The sequence below is a fragment of the Oryzias melastigma genome, linkage group LG1 (assembly GCF_002922805.2).
Source record: "Oryzias melastigma strain HK-1 linkage group LG1, ASM292280v2, whole genome shotgun sequence".
NCBI lineage: Eukaryota > Metazoa > Chordata > Actinopteri > Beloniformes > Adrianichthyidae > Oryzias > Oryzias melastigma.
In genome coordinates this window covers 28061765-28082025 of record NC_050512.1, presented here as the reverse complement: position 1 = coordinate 28082025, position 20261 = coordinate 28061765, and the positions used below count along the sequence as shown (strand labels likewise).

At 41.3% G+C, this 20261-nt stretch overlaps 1 protein-coding gene across 4 annotated transcripts in view; it reads right to left on the bottom strand.

Annotated features, from left to right (window-relative positions):
- The window catches only part of LOC112157132 (axin-2), a 125654-nt gene that overhangs the window by 95066 nt on the left and 10327 nt on the right, over nt 1–20261 (bottom strand). For all 4 annotated transcript variants that reach the window (XM_036213787.1, XM_036213786.1, XM_036213782.1 and 1 more), the window contains one exon: nt 293–481. The gene's annotated coding sequence lies outside the window, so the exon portion shown is untranslated. Of the gene's footprint in view, nt 1–292; nt 482–20261 lie in introns of those variants that run through there.

Genomic DNA, 20261 nt, shown 5'->3' with positions numbered 1-20261 from the left:
TAAATCATCCACGTTTTCCTCATCAGAACATAAGGGATTCATATATAGTCTTTGTAAAACGTTCCTATTTATTAGGTTTTTGCTTGTTTATTGTGTCCAAATTGCATTAAAATCTAGGACACTGAATAGTAATATTTTTTTAGAACATATGGAGTATGAAATGGAAACAGTGAAATGCTTACTCAGTGTATTAAAAAAATGTAAGGACAAGGACAGTTTGTGAGTCCTGGGGGAACTCTGTTTGAACGAATGGGAGAAGAGAACAGGATGAACATTCACTGGTGTTTCTCACTGTTGACAGCGGCTCACGGAGATCGCCCGCAGAGCCAAAAGTCCTCCTCTCCTGCTACATCCAGAAGCATCCTTGACTCTCCTCTTCAAACAGCCGCGGCCCCAGCAGGAGGACCGGGCACTGCCAGCCGAGCCCCCTCCCTGACAGCTCTGTCCCATGGCTGGCCGCTCTGACACTCCGCTTTGTGCTCTGAAAGAGACAGGAAGAACACGTCAGCCCCCGAAGGAAAGCATGGCAGCATTTCATGGTACAGGAGCACAGGTGACAACAGCGGTCGCAGACGGGAAGATTTATTCTATTATTCAGGGCCCGGCGAGGGCGTCAGATCTCCCCGATGATTGCTACAGAGAGCCGTGTTAGAGGCGACATCAAACACGCCGGGGCTCAGTGACAGCTGCCGACGACGCCACAGTCAAAGTAATTCCCAGGTGCCCTGGCAAAGGTCCCCACTCTGGAGGCTCCAGCGGGACCATGAAAGGTGAGCCAGCAACACAGGTCAAAGCTTTGATCCAATCAGAGGCTGCACAGCCGGGGCTTTTATGAGGGACAGGTACAAATAAATGGTTGGCTTTAAAAGGAGGCAAAAAGAAAGCCGCCAGCAGCAGAAGTGGCTCCATGATTATTCAATATGCAGCTGGATGCTTATGTACTAAAATAAAGAAAAGAACCAGCCATAACCATCATTATTAAAGTGCATATTGGATGAGGCCCCTCCTGATTAGAGAGTCAATTGCTGGTTATGTATTCACGCAAGCTGCGAAAAGGCACAGAAAGAGTGACCCTCAAGCTTGACCTCGCAAGCTTTGAACTCTTCTCCTCACCCCCCTCCTGTCTCTCTTTCTTTTCTCTCCTTCTGGCCGATCTCCATCCCCGCCAATGAGTGCTTTGATTCGGGCCATCCAGCTGCATAAGTAAACCACATTACATTTTAGGAATGTAAACAGCAGAAAGTACTTTTGTGAAAAATTCATTGGATGCTCCCGGCTGGACCGCATAATTATTTAAAGAGCATATGTAAATACCTCTTATGATTATGGAAGAATGCAAGTAATTTCCCTTTCAATGCCCTAACCCGTCATTTGGTCTAGATATAGGAGTTCACAAAGACAAAAAAAAAGTATAGATGCACCGTGGCGTTGATCCACCATAACCTATCCAAGAACTCAAAGCAGCCCTTTGACCATCAACACCAGCCAAAGGCTATTCCTGGAGTGACAGACCAATTCCAGGTTTAGCGCTGGACATGCTAGATCGTAGTTCTTCATTTTAACCCCTTTATGTCTGCTGACCCAATTTCCAATTACAGTGTTTTTTCCTTTAAAAAAGATGCTAAATTAAGTGAACATCTGGATTAAATGATATGCTATAAAACACAGCAATTAAGTGTAAAAAATGGAAAACAAACATTTTGACGGCGTTCCATAAGGTTCAACACTTGGACCACTTCCGTTCTTTAGTTATTTGTATTTGAAGCAATCAGAAAACATGATAAACACCTTAATTGCTCCTGATTCAGCTCAAAACTATTCAGTACAATCAATCTATCCATTTTCCAAATCCCTTAATCCTATTGGGATTACAGGGTTGCTGGAGCCTATCCCAGCTACTGTTGGGTGGTGTTACAGCATTGGCAGGTTGCGAGTCTGTTCAACACATTCTCATCCCCATACTGACATTTGGCTAAGGACCCCTCCGCGTCACTTTTTTACATTTTTGGTCTTCCCAACTCGTGGTTTTTTCATGTGCTGGATGTACCCATGAAATCACGCGACCCCAATCTCCAGGCTGCGAACTGGAACCAGTCAAGTACCAGGAAATTGAGTGCTCTGGTACTCTAACCTGGTACCGGTTCGTGTCCGGTGCCACATCTGGTACCAGTTCTGGGCACCAGACACGGTACCAGACGTGGTATCGGACATGAACCGGTATTAGGTTAGGTTTAAGGTACCAGTACTGGGTTAGGAGCCAAAGAACCAGTCCACATGCAATACCACATCTGGTTCCGTGTACTGAGGGTTGTGGACCGTTGATTTTACGGACAGCCAGCACGTATAAAAACAACAAGTTAGGGACATCCAAAAATGTCAAAAAGTGACGCGGAGGGGTCCTTAACCAAACGTCAAGATTGACGACTTGGGAGTGAAAATGTGTTGGTCTGTCACAGAGCTACACAACCACACACTCTACACAACTACACACTACCACATTCACATCTCAGGGCAGCTTAGAGTCACCAGTAAACCTGTGAAGCAAGTTTATAAACTGTGGGAGGAAACCAGAGAAAGCCCACACACATGGGGAGAGCATCCAAACTTCCAGTTCAATACAATTTCATAAACAAAAGTTTTCTCAAGACAGAGAATGAAACTTCAAATGAAGATAAATTCATTACGGTTGTTAAAATCCACCCTATTTCAAACATTCCAAATCTTTATAAAACAACGTTTTTAGTCAAGAAACCTCATGAGACAAACAATTTTGAAAAGCTATATTGTTGCCTCAAAATTATCCAGTACTGACATGAGCAACTTAAATAAATCCATTTAAATTCTGATTAAATTAATTAATACAAAAGTTTTATTCCCTCTAATGATGACCTTTGAAAAATCTAGCGTACACATTTTTCCATTTTTTTCTTTTTAATTCTACATAACAAACAGGTGTCTAAAGACTCCTCTCCTACCCCAGTAATATTACAAAAATCTAACAAGTCTTGCTTAAAAAGATGAATATGATAATGCACAGTTGATTTCATAAAAAAAGAGGACCATCCTATTGAACCCAAGTTGTTGGAGGTGCCACTGTGGAGTTAGACCCTAAACGGGTCATCAGAATGTTGCAGGACCACATACATGTAATGCTAACTGATTTTCAAGTCTAATTTTAGCCCCTTTATCATGATTGCTTGTGACATTTTGAAAAAAAATCCTCATCCTCTGCAAAGCCCACAATGGCCTCTCCACTACTATTCCAAAGATATCACATCTCTGTAGTTTCTGCTTCTGGTATTCAAATCTCTAGAATTATGGGTAGAACATTTTTGAGGAACAAAAAGCAGGACTTGAAACTGAAATATGTAATAAATAAACTGTAACATGACAAAAAAGGTGGAGAAAAAAAGGTGACCTATCAATTAGCTGTGTTTCCATTGACTATGACATACATGACAATTTAGAAAAGAACTCATGAAAAAGTTTTTGCATTTTGAGGAGGTGGTCTTCAAGACGTTTCAAAATAGATATATATTGCAAAACCACAATGGAAACACATTTTCTACATAAATGCGTTGTGCGTCCATCAAACGGATACCACACTTAGCGGGCGCCACAAGAGTTCTCACAGCATCACACAGCTCATCAAAAGTTGAGCGTATCATGTGGAATTGTTGGATCCACAGCTCCTTTGTAAAATCACCAACCACCATTTCCCAAAATCTCTTCATCTTTAGCCACTCCCACGTAGCTCGCCGCTCCATGGCCTGAATAAAACGGCGACGTCTCCTTTGATAGATGAAGATGAGCGCTAGTGCTGTACATGAATTTAAATGTATCTGCTTTAAATCTAAGTATTACTCACATCTGGTTTTTGAAGAACTTATTGCGTAAGTTGGTTTGTGTTTATTCGAGTTATTATGATTATTAGAAACAGTATTATAGCAAAAATGTGATTTTTTTAAACAGAATTTGAATACATTTGTGGGTATGTGTGTAATGGAAGCACAGCGAGTAAAGAACTAAAAATCTGAGACTCGAATACACCGAGGGTCATTAACACAAATCAAGACATCTGTGGATACTTGGCAACCTAACCCGGGAGTGACTGACAGAGAGAAAACAGCAAAAAGAACACGACTAAAACCAAACTAAAGCACAGTCCAACTGTTTCTTTTGAGCCACAGTTGTAAGATCATTTTTTGTCTTTAGATCTGTTCCAAAACCACATCGTTTCATCAAAGCTTTCAATGCCTTGATGGAATTCATACATGAAGCCGTTTTTGTTTGGAGAATTCATTTTGGCCTTAAAATCTATTACTTCTCATCCAAAAACACTGCAGTACTGTAGTATTTCTACAGTATTCTCTCTTCCCAACTGTTTAAACCTCCCACACAAGACAAAAGATTAGTCTCTTGCGTCGTCGTCTTGTCCTCTTCGACTTGTCGGCTGAAACTAAGGAACTTTTTACACTCCAGATTATACATCTCATGATCAAATGCAGCAACACCGACACAGAACATCTCCTCGGTGGAGACAACTAGGTAGGCTGAAATAATGTGAGTAAATACTGTATGTGAGCAACTGTGATCTTTTTCCTGTCAGACATCTTTGTGTTTTCACAAGAAAGAGATCCCTGACAAGACGTACAAACTAACTCAAACATAAAATTGTGTTATTGAGAAGGTGATTGGGGAGAGATAATTAATGGCGATCATGCAGCAAGACAATGAAGCTCTAAAGACCAGCCTGCTGTCCCCCAAGGGGAAGACTGGGACTTCAATTAACTGACAGGCGGATGTAATAGAATTTCTATCGTGGGCCTTAATGGGCGGGTGAGATGCAGAGCTACAGTGCTTTGAAAACCAGTGTGGTTTCCCCATCAAACGTGTCCTCTAACTCCTTTGATCTACAGGGTGGTATGTGTCCTTGAAGATATGCGTCTACTTCCTCAAAGAACCTCATTTTCCTGAGCTGCCGCTCTGCAGCGAGTCGCCTCAGACAACAGAAACGGCACGTCCACGTGGTGTGACAATGCTGAATGCACCAGAAATGTTTGCACTCTGATGTGGCGTGCAGTTCATAAAAGCAAGGGATGTGACCATGTAAGGGCATGCGGCGGCTCAGGGTGTGAATCTTCGGATGAGTCAACCCAGTTTCATCTTTGTTTTCGCCAAGCAAGGAAATGAAATCAAAGCTGTCATCTGCTGTAACTCAATCTTTGACTAGCATCAGGAGAATCGTTGGTTTCATTTAAAGAACTCGTGTTAGAGTGTGGTAAGAACTTATCTGTAAAAGTCTATCCTTCAAATTTGTCTTAATTTTGCCGCATGTTTCTCCTAATTATTTAATCATTTTAATAGAACAGCTGCTACTAAATCTATGACATGAAATCATTGTGGTTTACCTACATTACACTTAGCAACCACATTACACAAAGACCTCAATTCGTGTCACATAATAGCAGCACAATGTCTTTGTGGAAAAAGAAAGTTGCTGATCAGATTGGGAAAAAGGTTGATCTAAGTTAGTTTGAACTTTACCAAATGAAAGAAAGTCTGTATTCAAAGAGAATCCTTCTCAGAACAAAGAACCAGAGAAAATCAAAGGCCAGAAGTTCACAGGAAGACTGGTTTCAATTAAACTAAAAAAAAAAAACCATATATTCCGGTTAATAGAAAATAGTCTCTAAGCTTATATGTAGAGGCAGAACGAATGGATTCAGCTTTGTTTGATAGTTCAGGATGGTGGTAGGTTTGTGATGGTGTGGGAGAAATCTATTTATCGTACTATGGGAGCACCAACTATACTTGATTTATCCCAACATACTACCTCTGTTTCATCCCTTAATGTCCATTTCTTTATGAAGACAGAAGGGTCACTTCGGCCTGGTTTGGTTTTGAAATGGGTCAGGGGTTTGTGTGGTTAAGAAAAAGCTCTATAAAGTGTCATCTTCAGACATCATACCAGCACGAGTTCCCACGTGTGGCCTCCATCGTCGACAAATCTCACTCCTAAAGAGTACCTTAGATATGTAGTAGAGTAAAACATTTACATATAAAGTGTGTCATTGACTGCATACCCATAAAACAAGTTTTACTTCCAGCTCCACTAAAATGAAATCAATTCAGTCGCCATTTTTTTTCGTGATCTGGATGCCGCCATGTTGGAGCTATATGTCGTCAGTAAGCAGAAGCTGTATTAAAATTCCTACTCTACTTATAACTATACTACATGGCATTATACATTATACAAGATTATACATTGTACAAGATAGCAACGCACTATATAGTGTGTTTACTGTATTGCATAACTGTCCAAAACCAGTATTCCAAAATCCAATTTCCTAGAAATTCCCCAGAAGTCGAAGCAAAAAACCAGTAAACCAGAGTGCATCAGTGCTCACTAGATTGGTGACCACAATGGAATATGTTTAAACACTTTTTTTATTTGAACAAAATGTATTTTTTTTCTTTTTTATAGGCCGTCCAAGTTTTAATCATCAGAACAGAGTAGATTCGCAAATACACTTTGCAAAACGTTCATAGTAATTACATTTTTACCTCAACAAATTGGTGATGTTATATTTGCTGTTAAAAAAAACAAACTAAAAAAAAAAAAAAAAAGGTGTGAACATGGTATCTAAACTGCTTTTAACATCCATCGCACTAGATAGTCCCTCACTACGAAGTCGTTTTGTAGTTATGGAGTAGGGAGGGGGCTCAGATACAGCCAGTGATTGGTCTCTGTCAGGAGTCAGCGCTCTCACTCCCCCTCTGGTCGCTGGTGGGAGGAGTCTCCAGAGTACAGACTGCACTTCATCTCCCAGGAACTCCAGCACACAGTTCCCGGATGCCGCTCAGCTGACTCTCATTTGTCAATCACCCACCCGACACTTACACACTGCTCACAGCCTCACTCAGTGCGAAGTATTGTTTGTGCCACTCTGTCAGCATACTGAGCATTTCGACCTGACCTGATGTCCTGTTCACCGGACCCTGCTTCATCTGTGATTCTGCTTGTTTGCTGCCTGCCCTGACCCCTGCCTGGACCCCGACCACTCTAGTGCTCTCTGATGCTCCTACGCTCTGCTGACTTTTGCCTGTCTGATCCTGATTTAGATTTGTGGACGTTTAGCTGTGTTAATACTTCTGCTGCAATTGGAACCAGCCTTCTGCCAGTTCTGTGACACTCTCGTTAATCGGGAGTGAGCTTGTTGGAAGTTGACACTCCAATCTCTTGAAAGTGGCCAACACAAAATCTGTAAATCAAGCATTTTGACCGTTCAACATGGGGTAGCAGGCACCACATGCTTTTATTAAGGCATCAGATTGGTCAATTCATAACTTAAGTGACTTGCATTACAGAAAAAACATGAAATATAATAGGATTAGCAAAAAAAGGTTGAAGACAAAATGTAATAGAGCAAGAATGGTCATTCTGACCTAAATAATGACAAAATAATAGCTGTTTATTTCTCTACAGAAGTGTAAGATTTTTGGCTTCTTAGAGTCTGCCGGTACTTCCCCCTTTGAATGCAAGGGGGAGGGATCACTCAGGCACTAGCGCTCATCCTCATCTATCAAAGGGGACGTCAGCTTCTCATTCATTGCAGTTCAGCGAAATATATCCATTTTGATAAAGTGCAAAAACCTTTTTTTTTGATAAATCCAAGTATTTTCAATACCTGTGTTTCCATTAGACAAAGTTATTATCGCTATTCGAATTTGCACAATTTCATAGTCAATGCAAACACAGCTAGAAACGGGGAAACTTTACAAAGTTACTTAAAAATGTTTCCAAAACTTTAGGTAGAATATGGGAGGAGTTCTGGAAAATCTGAGTCTCAGCTGGTACTAGCAAGGTGTGTCCAGAAGGTGGCTGGTGAACGCATATTAGAATAATTATATAGTATAACTTGCAGCAGTTTCCAGCTGAACTACAAGACATAAACATGAATGTCAGCATCATTTCTGAACATCTGCACTGTGAAAACAGCCGAAATGCTTCAGCTGAATATTAACAATCATTGCATAATTAGATCCAAAAAATAAAAACAAAAACAAATCTCCACGAAGTGAAAGTTTGGCCAGAACAAACACCACGTCAGGCGGAACAGATGAAGTGTAACAAGAAACGTGTTTGTTTCTGCAGGATTCAAGAGCAAGAACTTTACAACTCTAAGCATTGGTGTGGCTGAACACTACCAGATGAGAAGTATTTTGTAAACCTATAGTCTGATGGGATTTTGATGCTCAACCATCCCCAGTCTTTGTGAAGAGTTTTCTGAAAAGGACACAAACCACAAGTTTGAAGCAGAACAGAGGCGTAGGAGAATGCTTAGACAAAGATGTTGTGGTCTAAATACTGTCTGCAGGATTAACATGTAAATCAGATGGGCAGAAGCAGCAAAAACCCCACGTGACTGTCCATCATTTGGATAAAATTACCACATTTAGACATAAGGACTGAGGAACGTAAGAATGAAACCGTTTTTGTTCTTTGATGCAGTTGTAAGGACATGCAGGCACTATAGGTAAATAACAGAGAAATATCACTAAACGCCACTTTTATTTCGAGTATTTGTCAAACATTAGTGTTGTTGTCTGAACATGGAGTCAGTTGTGTTGAGTTATGTTCCAACACAACCTAGAACTTGTACACAGTTGGAAAAGGCTTGGTGTGAAATGTTAAAGTGGTGCAAATCTTACTCCAGACTTTTTCTTTCTCAGCTTTATTCCAATACATAAAAGTTTTGATGTTATATAACTCTGGCCGGGCACAAACTGCAATAATTCATTTCTCCTTCATACTCAATTGTCCAACGGTTTTACATCTGTGACTAAAAAAGAACACATTCTGAACATTACTACCAAATTTGAGTCCCTGATTGGTGACAGTGCAGACTACTGGCACACACTGCAAGCGATAGTATTTTTGTACATAAAACCCCAAAACTTATATATAACTTATATATTAAAATGTAACGCAGCAGCTAAAAACACACATTTAAACACACATTTATGCATGTTTACATACATTTTTGATTGCAAGTGGTTTACCAGAAAACCAGGGATCTTTTCCGAACCTGGTGTGAATTTAAAGTCATTTTTAATATTTAAAAATAAAAAAATCTACAAACGACAATTTGATGTTACTTGTGAAATCAGAAGCCTGTATTAGAACTGCTGTAGTTCCTGCAGATGCACTGTTGTTCTCTCATTTTAGTATTCAGTAAATATATTTTATTCATAAATGAATACATGGCTTGCATGATTAAAAAAGAGCAAAAAAAATGCATTAAAGGAAACTGTGAAATTTCAATAGCTGCTGGAGAAGAAGTTTTAGTACGAAAAATTGGATGAAAGTGGCTTAAAACTGAAACAGGCATGCAGCGAATCAACTCATCAGTTCTGTTTTGTGCCGTTCGTCATCTGTAACTATGACGACCCACATGGCTGAAGTCCTATATCAGCTGCTAGAACCCCCCGCCCCCCCAACATGATGTCACTGCTGGGTAATTTTCCCGCCAGGTCCTGACACAGCAGGGACGGATGCTCCATGTTGCAGATCTGCCTCCTTGTGAAACGATGTTGGGGTTACTTTCCTCCCGGCGAAAGCCTTCAGCTGTCCCCAGCTGCAGGAGATCTGTACACCGTTTCTACTTCACTTCCTGGAGCAGAGCCAGGGCAACCCAGGAATGAGGCACTTCTTCAAACCAAAAGGAAGACCCCCAACCTTCAACGGGAAGGGTTGAAATAAGGGGAGTATTGACCCATCAACAACGTCACCCCAAAATCTTTTTATATATAGATCAAACGGAACAGTTTGTTCTGAAAACAGCTTCATGTGTTCAACATTTCCCATAAAAACGAAAGAACAGGCCTGTACTTTCATTAGTAAAACAGGACAATTTTTAACACTTCTAAAACTGGTAAGAATGTCTATAACTTTCTCAGACGGTCTCTTTGAAATCACTGTGGCGTATTTACCACCAGCACACCAGTGTTTTGGTGTGCGGCGCTGCTTGAACTCCAGACAGTGTCATAGAGAACTTGTCCTGAGGCCACGATACTTCTGCAGTTTTCAGGCACATTTGAACACATGCAAATGCAAGTTTAGGCTTTGACATATTCTGCAAGCGTGATGTAAGTGTGCGATAAAGAGCAACGCTCAGTTCCCTCGTGCTTACAGAGATGCTTTCAGAATCCGAAAAGCATGCAACTCAAAGGCTGATGTGTTTTCTGTGCTTTTCAAACCCCCCAAAAAACAGTTTCATTATATGGAGTGAAATAGAGAGGGTGAGGTAAACACATCTAAACAGATGCACGACATACAAAGTCAATCTGAGGTGTTGGACATGAAATGTCTGAATTGATCGAGAGTTCTTTGGAAAACCAGTGTGTGAAAGCATGTTCACCCCCCGACAAGAGAGATTTGCAGAATGCGGCTGACTATATGATGGGTGATGCCTTCACAGAAAAATGTAACATTTTGTATCCTCTTACTGGTAGTAAGTGGAGTCACAGTTCACTGGTGTTTCTGCGCTCTTTCTCTCACCTGCGGCTATGACTGGAATTAGTCTGCTACCGCAGTGTGGCTGGGTTTATTCTCCATGACTGCACCAGAGGTTTGGAAATTCAAAAAGACTCCGGATACACCTGCTGCTCCTCCACATGTGATGTGGACTCTGCTCTCGACGTGGGCGTTGATAAGGTGACTTTCTTCACAGGTTTACCAGGAAAGCAGCTGGAAGAAAGCCTCTCGCTTCACCCGGGAGTCACTGGAGGAATTAAAGATCCCAGTAGCTTGGGGAAGTGGCTCAGAATGTCATTAGGAGAAGTGGTTTTGTACTTTTCAAAAGCTTATTAGCAATTATTTGTATCAGACAGTGTTCACAATACAGATTGTACTTTGTATGTATTGTTCTGCAATAGCTTACGTCTGAAATACACAATAATGCATCAGTGAAATTAGCAACACTTCTGAATGAATGCTCCACTTGGAAAGGTTTCATCAAGATTTTTCATAGCTTTTAACTAAAGTGACTTATCTGAGGTCCATAAACAAAAACTAAGTCACACCGAATGCGGCAGGCGTGCCAAATTCGTGTCTGCCGCCTTTCTTTTGTCGCCTGTCAAATTTACTACTCGACGCCTTGACGCTCCTGCCGTGGAGTAACCGCCGAAGTTGTTCTGGAATTTATTTGTTGTCACATCATGGATGATTTTGAGCGAGTAGCTTGAATTTATATGTTTTGGAGAACTCTACAGAGGCACCGGCAAACACATAGCTGTGATTGTTTTCACCACATCTTTCAGAGTCTCTGGGTTCTGTGTACTTCACTCTTGCTGCGAGAGCTGCACCTGAGGCCCGTTTTAACCGGTACTTCCATCCGTCTGTGGTCCAGTTTGAGCTTTAACCCAAGAGGGACATAAGAAAATAAAACTGGGAGATCTTTTTATTATTGTCTTCATGAAAATGAGAAAAAGATCATGAGCCTATGAAGCCAGAGGGGTCCCACGCGCTACAACAGCACTCACGGCGGATCTACGGGCTGCTAGGCAGCTGACCGCCGGCGTGCTCCGCTGCCAAAGGACAGTCTGAGCAGTAGACCTCACTAGATCTGCCGGGTGCCCGGACAGCAGCGATCACAATCAGCTCTTCTGGAGCTCACTAGCTCGCTAAGCTATCCACGGTTGGCTGGCTAGCGTACCCGTCCATCAAGCTCTGTGACGGGCAGGCGATCTATCCAGGGTGTATCCCGCTTTTGCCCAACAGTTACTGGGACAGTTTCCGGTAACGTAGCAGCCCGTGTGGGTTAAGAAAATGGATGGAAGTTCATGACAAAAATCCTCACATCGAGCGGCCATCTTGAATGTTTATTTCTTATTTCCACGTCACATGCCCAAAGCTGAGTCCCTGATTGTTTGACGCGCCGTGGCGCGACAGATCACGTCTTTACATTAACTTAACATTGAAACTTGACACCTCCGCCACGCCGACTACGTTCGGTGTGAATGCACCATTAGAGTCGCACATTCTAACTTGTTGAGGTCTTGATATTGAGGTTGTAGAGCCAGTAGAGCCAAAATGGTCCGAGGCATTTTTTTGCAACGGGCATACTGCAACAAATTTACAACATGCAAGGCTAAAGTAAAGTAGATGAGATGCAGGTGTGTTGTCGATGGATTTTTACTTTTTTTTCCCAACCTCTCAAATCCTGCAGACTGCACAAGAACCCCACTACTACCGTTCACGTGATAAGCTCACACTCCTCGCATTGCTGTCTTACTGTTAGATCCTGAGAATATAGAGACTAAGAGTGTAGTTTGTTTGGGCATCCTATCGACACATATGGAAACCTACTGTACATATCTCCTGCTCACCTCCTGCATTATCAATGACTAAAGTGTGGCATGAGGGCACTGTCCAACAGCATCACTCATAAGTGCGTGCATTGGCTTTACGAATACTTTACAATACACTTAACACACACACGACAATCAAACGTTCTAAATCCATGACGTCCACTAAATTGGTTATACAAGTCTCAAGGAAACTGTGGGTTTGAATCCAAATTCCTCCCCTAACCTTCTGGCTTCTCCCCACATTTAGTCCTCCAAATATTTTTGCTGAAACATTCAAGAGGTCGTTGTTGAATTTACCGCTCTGTAGGGAAGTGTCAGAGCTGTGAACCTGATCCAGTCAGCCACAAGAAGCCTGAGCGCAGATCTGAACGGTGGTGTGACGTGTTATTTTTGACAGATTGAAGTTGAGATGTTAAAAGAGAATTTTGGGGGATTCGTAGAGGCTTTGTCTCACAACATGGAAGCCCTGTTAGAGGTATATTGCAGTAATCAATCCAAATTTCTTGCAGCAATTGTAGAAACAATCCCAAATCCCAAGATGATGCTGAAGTTTTGCTGTAGGGGAGGCCTGGCAGGGAAGATCAGCGCGTCTGAATTTTGAGGATTGCATTAAAGACGTTTTTTTTTTGTCTCTTATTCAAGCAGATATCTGCAAGACAGGCAGAGATGTGAGATGAGGCTTTTATCTGGTGAAAAATGACAGGAGACACGTATAGAACTCGGAGAAATTCCAGTGCTACTTGAATACAGAGTTGATTTAAATGTATCTAAATTTTCTCAATGCATAACCAAATAATAAGTATTACATTTTTTTAGCACTCGTAATTGAAAAGTATGAGGTTAGTGTGCTCATACAGATAACTAAACAGAGAAAAAAAATCATGTAAATGATTATTTAGAATGCTACATTCATGTTAGCATGCTTTATTTGACCTATGACACAAGAAGTTGTACCGCCATCTAGAGTTCAGTGGTGCCATTACAGATCAGTCCAGCTGGAGATTAACATGATGTCCAGATGCTCAAAACGCCAAAAACCAACAATGAAGCTAATCTAGGATCTAAGAAAAATAAAGAAACAAGCTAAAGGGACATTTAAAAAAAAAGTTTGAATCACCTTTTCTATATCTATCCATCGTCACAGGATCAGAAGATCTTATCCCAGCTACTGTTGGGCAAAGATAGGTTACATCCTGGACAGTCATCACAAGGCCACACAGTGTCACACAACAACACACACACCTAGAGTGTCTTCTTAACCAGTTAATTTAGAGCCACCAACTGACCTATGATGCATATTTTTGGAGAGTGGAAGGAATCCAGAGAAAACCCATACAAGTAACATCCAAACTTTGAACTTTTAGCTAGGACCTTCTCCATGTGAGGCTAGTGTGCTCTCAACCACGCCACCATGTACTGGTCTGTTAAAAGGGTTTCCATTGCAGCCGTTTGTGTTAGATTAGCTTTAGCGTCCTACTATATTTTTTTCCATTTAAGTTTGAGGTTGTCTTTGTTCATTTCCAATCGGACTAAACTCCAGTTTGCTCTTAATTTCCTGAGTCTTAACAGGTTCCATCCTCAGAGTGGAACGACTGGACCAAAACAGCCACCACAGCCATTTATTATGGGATGTAAACAGAGCAGTTGAGCAACAGTGGGACACAGCAACTCATTGAGATGTTACTAGAGGAATCTAAGCTCATCAAAACACATTTGAATTGCTTCTCACACTATTTTCATAAAAATCTATACGTCATAAACACTTATCACCGTAGATTCTTAGTCAGCATGCCTCCACTGTACCAAGTAAAAAGTGTAGTACCTGACATCTATACAGATGTTTAATGTTGATCAGCGAAATATAAAGCTTGAATATCTGAACTATCCCGACAAGTGTTGCAAAGCGTAGGACTTCTCGTTACTTTGCTCCGCCCTTGTAGTTCCTGGCAAATAACTGACAAGATCTTTAGTCACATGGTTTTGTTTACAAGCTTTGGTTTGGACCAGAAATGTCCGGTTAATAGCAGAATACAGATCAAAGGCAAGGTTCAGGACTCAATCCGGACCAAAGTAAGTGGACTTGGTCTGGATCAATTGACTTTTCCAGTCTGAATGCACAGTCACTCTCTGGTTTAAAACTAATAAGTACCAAATGTGTCCTCAAATGACCACAAAAAAGACCAAACTCCCTTTGACTCTCACATGAAAAGTCAGATTTTTCACCTGCTTCTTTTTTGATTTTTCATTTTTGTCTCCGCACTATAACTTTGCTTTTTTTGTAAATATGTGACTCACCTAATTTTTCTATATATTTTTTTTAACCTATGTACATATACCCACCTGTATTTCTACATGTAATGCTGCTGTAACACTGGAATTTCCCCACTGTGGGACAAAATAAAGGACTATCTTATCTTGTCTTATCTTGTCTTATCTTATCTTATCTTGAAAAATAAGATGCACAGAGTTGTTTCGAAATCTATTTCATGTCATAGGTTTATTTTCTACAAATTTTTAAGAGTATTTTTTTTTTATCTGCTACTTTGATTCATTAGAACACAGATTTGAGCATTTTATGGGTCGCATGTTTTTGGGAGGTTTTTTGTGGCAGGTAGGTGGATTGCTTTTATTTTGATCTCTTTATCCCAGTTTGCTATTTTTTGGAATGATGCTGAGGTGAGAAGAGTTAACTGCTGATAACTATGATGATAAGGTTGGATCTTGTTTGTAGATAAGAGTCCTGCAAAGGTGAGCATTATTTGTGAGCTGAATGAAAGTGATGCTTTTGAAGGAAGGAAGTGTTTAAAGTTCCAACCAACAACCCAACCAGTCTAATATATATTTGGGATAATGTTTGTTAAAAAAATATTTTTAGTTAATGAATTTATTTTTCATACAGGTGTAGGAAAACAATGATTGTGGCCCCAAACCAGCATGTCCTGAAGTTTAGTATAAATTCTGTTTGGAGGCGTAAGTCTTTTTTAGCTCAAGCACAGATCTCTTTTTCAAAGAACACACTGCAGCTCCGTCAGAAGATCTACGGTAGATAAAAAGAGCCCGCTTGCCTGGCTCTGTGACTGTTAGTTAATGCCACATTTGCAAATCCTCAGGACCAAAAGGAGAACTGGGTGGGGCAAACTAAGAGATGTGAAAAGATGGAAGACGAAGAAAGCACGTCAGAAGCTGGAAAAACATAAAAAAGGAGCATGTTTAGTAATGCTAAAAACATAGAAGATTATTTCTTCTTGTGAAATGCTGTGGACGTATTTGTAGTTCACAAGTGCTGGAAGTAATGCCTGGATGGGGATTACGGTCTTTTCATCATAAAGCCCCATCTGGTGCTCTATCAAGACCACGTCTGTCCAGGCCCCTCGCCCTTTAAAGTGCCGGCTTGGGTTACACATCAATCCAGTGCTTCTACAGCTGTGCCGGGGAAAATAAAACGGTCCAATTGTGGACGTACATGGAGACCACATGCTAACCTGCACACGCAAAGAAGGCTCATCAGAAACAAGAGCAAGCCAAAATGCAAATGGATAAATCGATCATTAGGGAGGTGCACAGAGAGTTCCTATAGAAACAACGCCAAATATAAAAAAAGGGTTTATCCATTTGATTTAACTTTAAAAAAGACTAAATTAACCATTCTTCTTTGTCTTGTAGGTCCTCCGCCACAACAGGTCTAATGGGGGGATACAGGCGAAGAAAGGGCAAACCTGTACGGGGCACACAGGTGGTCCGCACAAGATATAAAAGCTGTGGACCGCTAGATGAGGCCGTAGAGCAAAAATGTCCAGGCACATTGTTTTGTAGGAGCATACTGTGAGTGACAGGTCCTAGTGAACATTTGAACGACATGTAAGGCTAAGTAGGAGGTAGGTCTGACTGTTAGCAATGACAAAATTAGACAATCAAAGTGTGTGGTCATTCTATAGGCGTTCAACAGACAGTTATGTATATCCTCCGTGCCCATCACACTCTCACTCCAAAGTCGTCACATATCGACGTTTGGTTAAGGACCCCTCTGCATCACTTTTTGGGAGTCCCTAAGTTGTCGCTTTTGGATGTACTCTGTGTTCTCATTAAATCATGCGTCCCCAACTGGTCCAGTACCACAATGTGTAGCACACTGGTAGCTAAACCCGGTACCAGTACCCTAACCTGACACTGGATTAGATGTGGTAACGAACCCCAACCGGTACCATGTCTGGTACTGGTGCTTGGCGCGAACCGGACGCAGTACCGATCACGAACCAGTACCGGGTTAAGTTTGGGGTATAGGTACGCGTCCTGTACCGATTCACGAGGGTTGCGGATCCTTGATTTTATGAACAGCCAGTCCGTCAAAAAACAATGAGTTGAAGACACCCAAAACGTCAAAAAGTGACGCGGAGAAGTCCTTAACTAAACGTCATCATGTGATGACTTGGGGAGGAGAATATTTTGCCATGCCCCATACGGGCAGCGTGTGCTTACCTTACTAATGACTTGAATAAGTGTGTATAACTTACACTATCCTCATAAAAACATACACTTGCCCTACACACACAATTGTATGTTCCACTTTTATAACGTCCCTTCGGTTGGCCGTTCAAACCCTAAGGGAACGGCAAGACACTCCTGCACTTCCATCATAGACTCACTCCAATGAAAGTTTCACAGTGTTTATTCAAATTGTCTTGAAAAAGCCAGTAGCTATGATGCAGCTGCTATATTCGGCTCCAAGTAGATGACTGTATCCATGCAGATCTTTGCTTTTCTTGTCTGAGCTGACATCTGGATCAAAACTGTACGGCTGGATAGCTCCAATATTGGTCACCATTTTTGTAGCACCGCTAATGTTAGGTTGGGGTTTGGCCTGGGTTAACAGAATCGATTAATCCATTTGAATCAATTTAAGCTTAATAGATGAATAATCGATCCATTAAAATAAAGCTAGATCAAGCACAAACAGCTAAAGTCCGCTATCTTGATGCTAACGTCTAATGGAATTTCCCATAGGAAAGCTAATGCTAACGCACGGTTGACCCAAACATACATTGCTGACTAAATTAACATTTTCATAAACTCACTGGCAGGAATTTTCCAGACTCTTTTAAGGAAATATGTTTATGTTTGTGGTCTAAAATATTGTTTTTTTCCTCACACTTTCTTTTTCTTCAAGAATAAGGTGTAATGCTATAGTCTGATCGCCACCTAGTGGCCAAACTGAAACGTCCTCCAGGAGAAGCAGAACAATGTTTCCAATGTTTCCATTGTTAGAACTTCTCCTTTAGAGAATCCATGTAACTCTGTATGATATTAACAATCTCATTATTTCACTGATACATTTTACAATATGTGAACTATATCAGATTCATATAAATATGTTCAAAACATATAATAGATTAATAATGTATTTCCAAAAAAATGTGTCTAAATGTTTAAACAGTGTAAGCTCAAAATAGAATATAATTAAATTGAGTGGATTGAAAGAACAGAAACAAATCAGATTCAAATCTATCCAGTCTCTGGTGAATCAAAACTAATCAATTATGGAAATTATTATTGATACCCAGGCCTAGTTGGAGTGTTAAGACTCTGTAAGCTAGCAACAATTTCCTTCTGGATAATTAACATATCTCTATCTATCTAGCAGAGGAGAGTGTAAAAACGGAGATCATGGGAAATGAGGGGAGGCTTACTTCAGTGCCAACAGTCCCACCCCTAACTCGGAGGCAAATTTTCCAAAAAACTCTGCACTAACTGATCTAGAAAACAACAGATTTTTTTTTTTGGCTAAAACTGGTCAATTTATAATGAAAGACCACTGGGAATGCTTTAACAATACATCAAAAGATGGTCAAAGTGGGGCTTCAAGATGGAATCCGAACTACGACCCTCCAGCCGGACATCGCAACAGAACGTCGTCTACAACATAATCAGATCTGTCCTCTGTTATTTACTCCGATTTGCATTAATCCTGTGCAGTCGAGGGATCTGACTGATGATTTCTACCTTTTTAAGTCTAGAACATTAAACTCTAATGTGTGTTTTGGGAGTCTGGGAGCTGTAGTCATTAAATATTCACAAAGTTATAACATTTAGAAAGCGTTTAGAAAGTTCAACAGTAGCTTAGAGCAGCAAAAGTAAGAAAATCATTAAAAACTCAGCTGCAGCTTCAGTCCACACAACAACGAAATTTCATTTTACTCCACTCTGCCTCCAAAACCCACTAGTTTCCACCAGTTCTTTAAAGGGCGAGAGACCAAAGCGATAGTTCATTTTCCTCCTGCAGCTGTACAATTACCTTTCAGGAGAGACATGTGCCTCATGGCCACGAATGATATTAGAAGTAACAGATTCCCGTGAAGGACGGGATTCACTTTCTACCTCTGTTAGACCTTTAATTCTGCCGTCTAAATTGGCTGGGAGGACGCTTCTTCATCTTCAACCGTGTCATTCATACACTTAGACTCCCGCCATCATCATTATCTCGTGATCTGCATATGCCTGCTCACTCCTAAACCAATCTGATGCGAACAAAGAGGGGATATTGCAGCTTGGTGGAGATAAATGTAACTCAATTTCTCTGGAATGAAAACAAGAGTTTGATTCTTTTGAAAGGAGAGGCGGTAATAAGAAATGTAATTTGATTTATTTGGGATTAAAGATCCTTGGACCAGTGCAGCTAAAAGAGCATCTTTCAGGGTTTCAACAATAATGAACAATAGAGAAAAGAGGGTGAGGGGGGTGTTGGTGTGACTTCACTGAAATATGTGCTGCTCACAAATTGGAGGGCCTCAGCTGTTTCCCAGCACTTCCGCCTGCAGGTACGTCCGTCTGGCGCTCCATTGTAGTGCTTCTATCAGTGTCGGACTCTTAAATCTGGACGGCACGAATGACAACGCTGCCGGCGAGAGGAGCTGACAGACGAAGAACAAATAATAGTGACTTAAATCAACCCCCCCCCCTAACTTGTCACCCAGTCTGGACAGCCTGAAACAGATCAAACCTGTTTGTAACGCCGCTCTCTCTTTTCAAGTCTGCGTGTTTACAACCTGACCACACCGGCGCTGCGGCTCCTTCTGTGGTCCACGTCTGTCTCCATTAAATGAATTTTGGGAAGGTAGGGAAGGAAGGCGTTCCTTGTCCGGAGCTGACAGCTCCTCACCGAGAGTTGTCATTTTTTTCCTCCAAATGATGGGCAATTAATTTGAGGAAGCCGCATCCTCATCTTCACAGAGTTCTAATGGACGCGCTAAGGCTGGGAAATGACGGAACAGTGAAGTGTTTGCTGTCTGACTGTCATCACGTTTTTGTTTTTTTACCTCAGTCTGGAGGGGGGGGGGCTTCAGACTAACTGGCAGGAATGACATTTTCCTCTGCAGCTCCCTTTGAGCCGCGTTCCTCTTTCGTCCATGCTTGGGCTGCTTTCAAACGCGGTAATTTGCGGACGGGGAGCCCGTCTGCGGATCACAGGACCTGGATCTGCGGGGCAGGGCGACCTTTGGGGGGGTGCTACCCTGGAACCTCTTCAATAGAAGCCGCACGGCTTTAAATGGGCAACATCTGGATGGTACAATCAGCCACAAAATGACATTTACTGACACGCACGTCTCCAGATATTGATTTTAGCTCCTGAAACGTCAGACGGTTTGCTTTCAGGATGTTTCAAACTGTGGCTTATCTAAAAACGTGGCATTTGATTACAAGTGTCCAACAATGAACCACAAGGAGCTTGTTTTGGGTTTCCCAGAGGCCTCTGGGGTCTATTTTTCATTAGAAAATAGGTCAAATTTGAATGATATTTTGACAAAAACAAATAGGTTCTTCACACTGCTGTTAACATCGCTTTAAGCCTTAAAGTCCCACTCCAAGTATTGTAAATCCCAAATGTCTTTTAG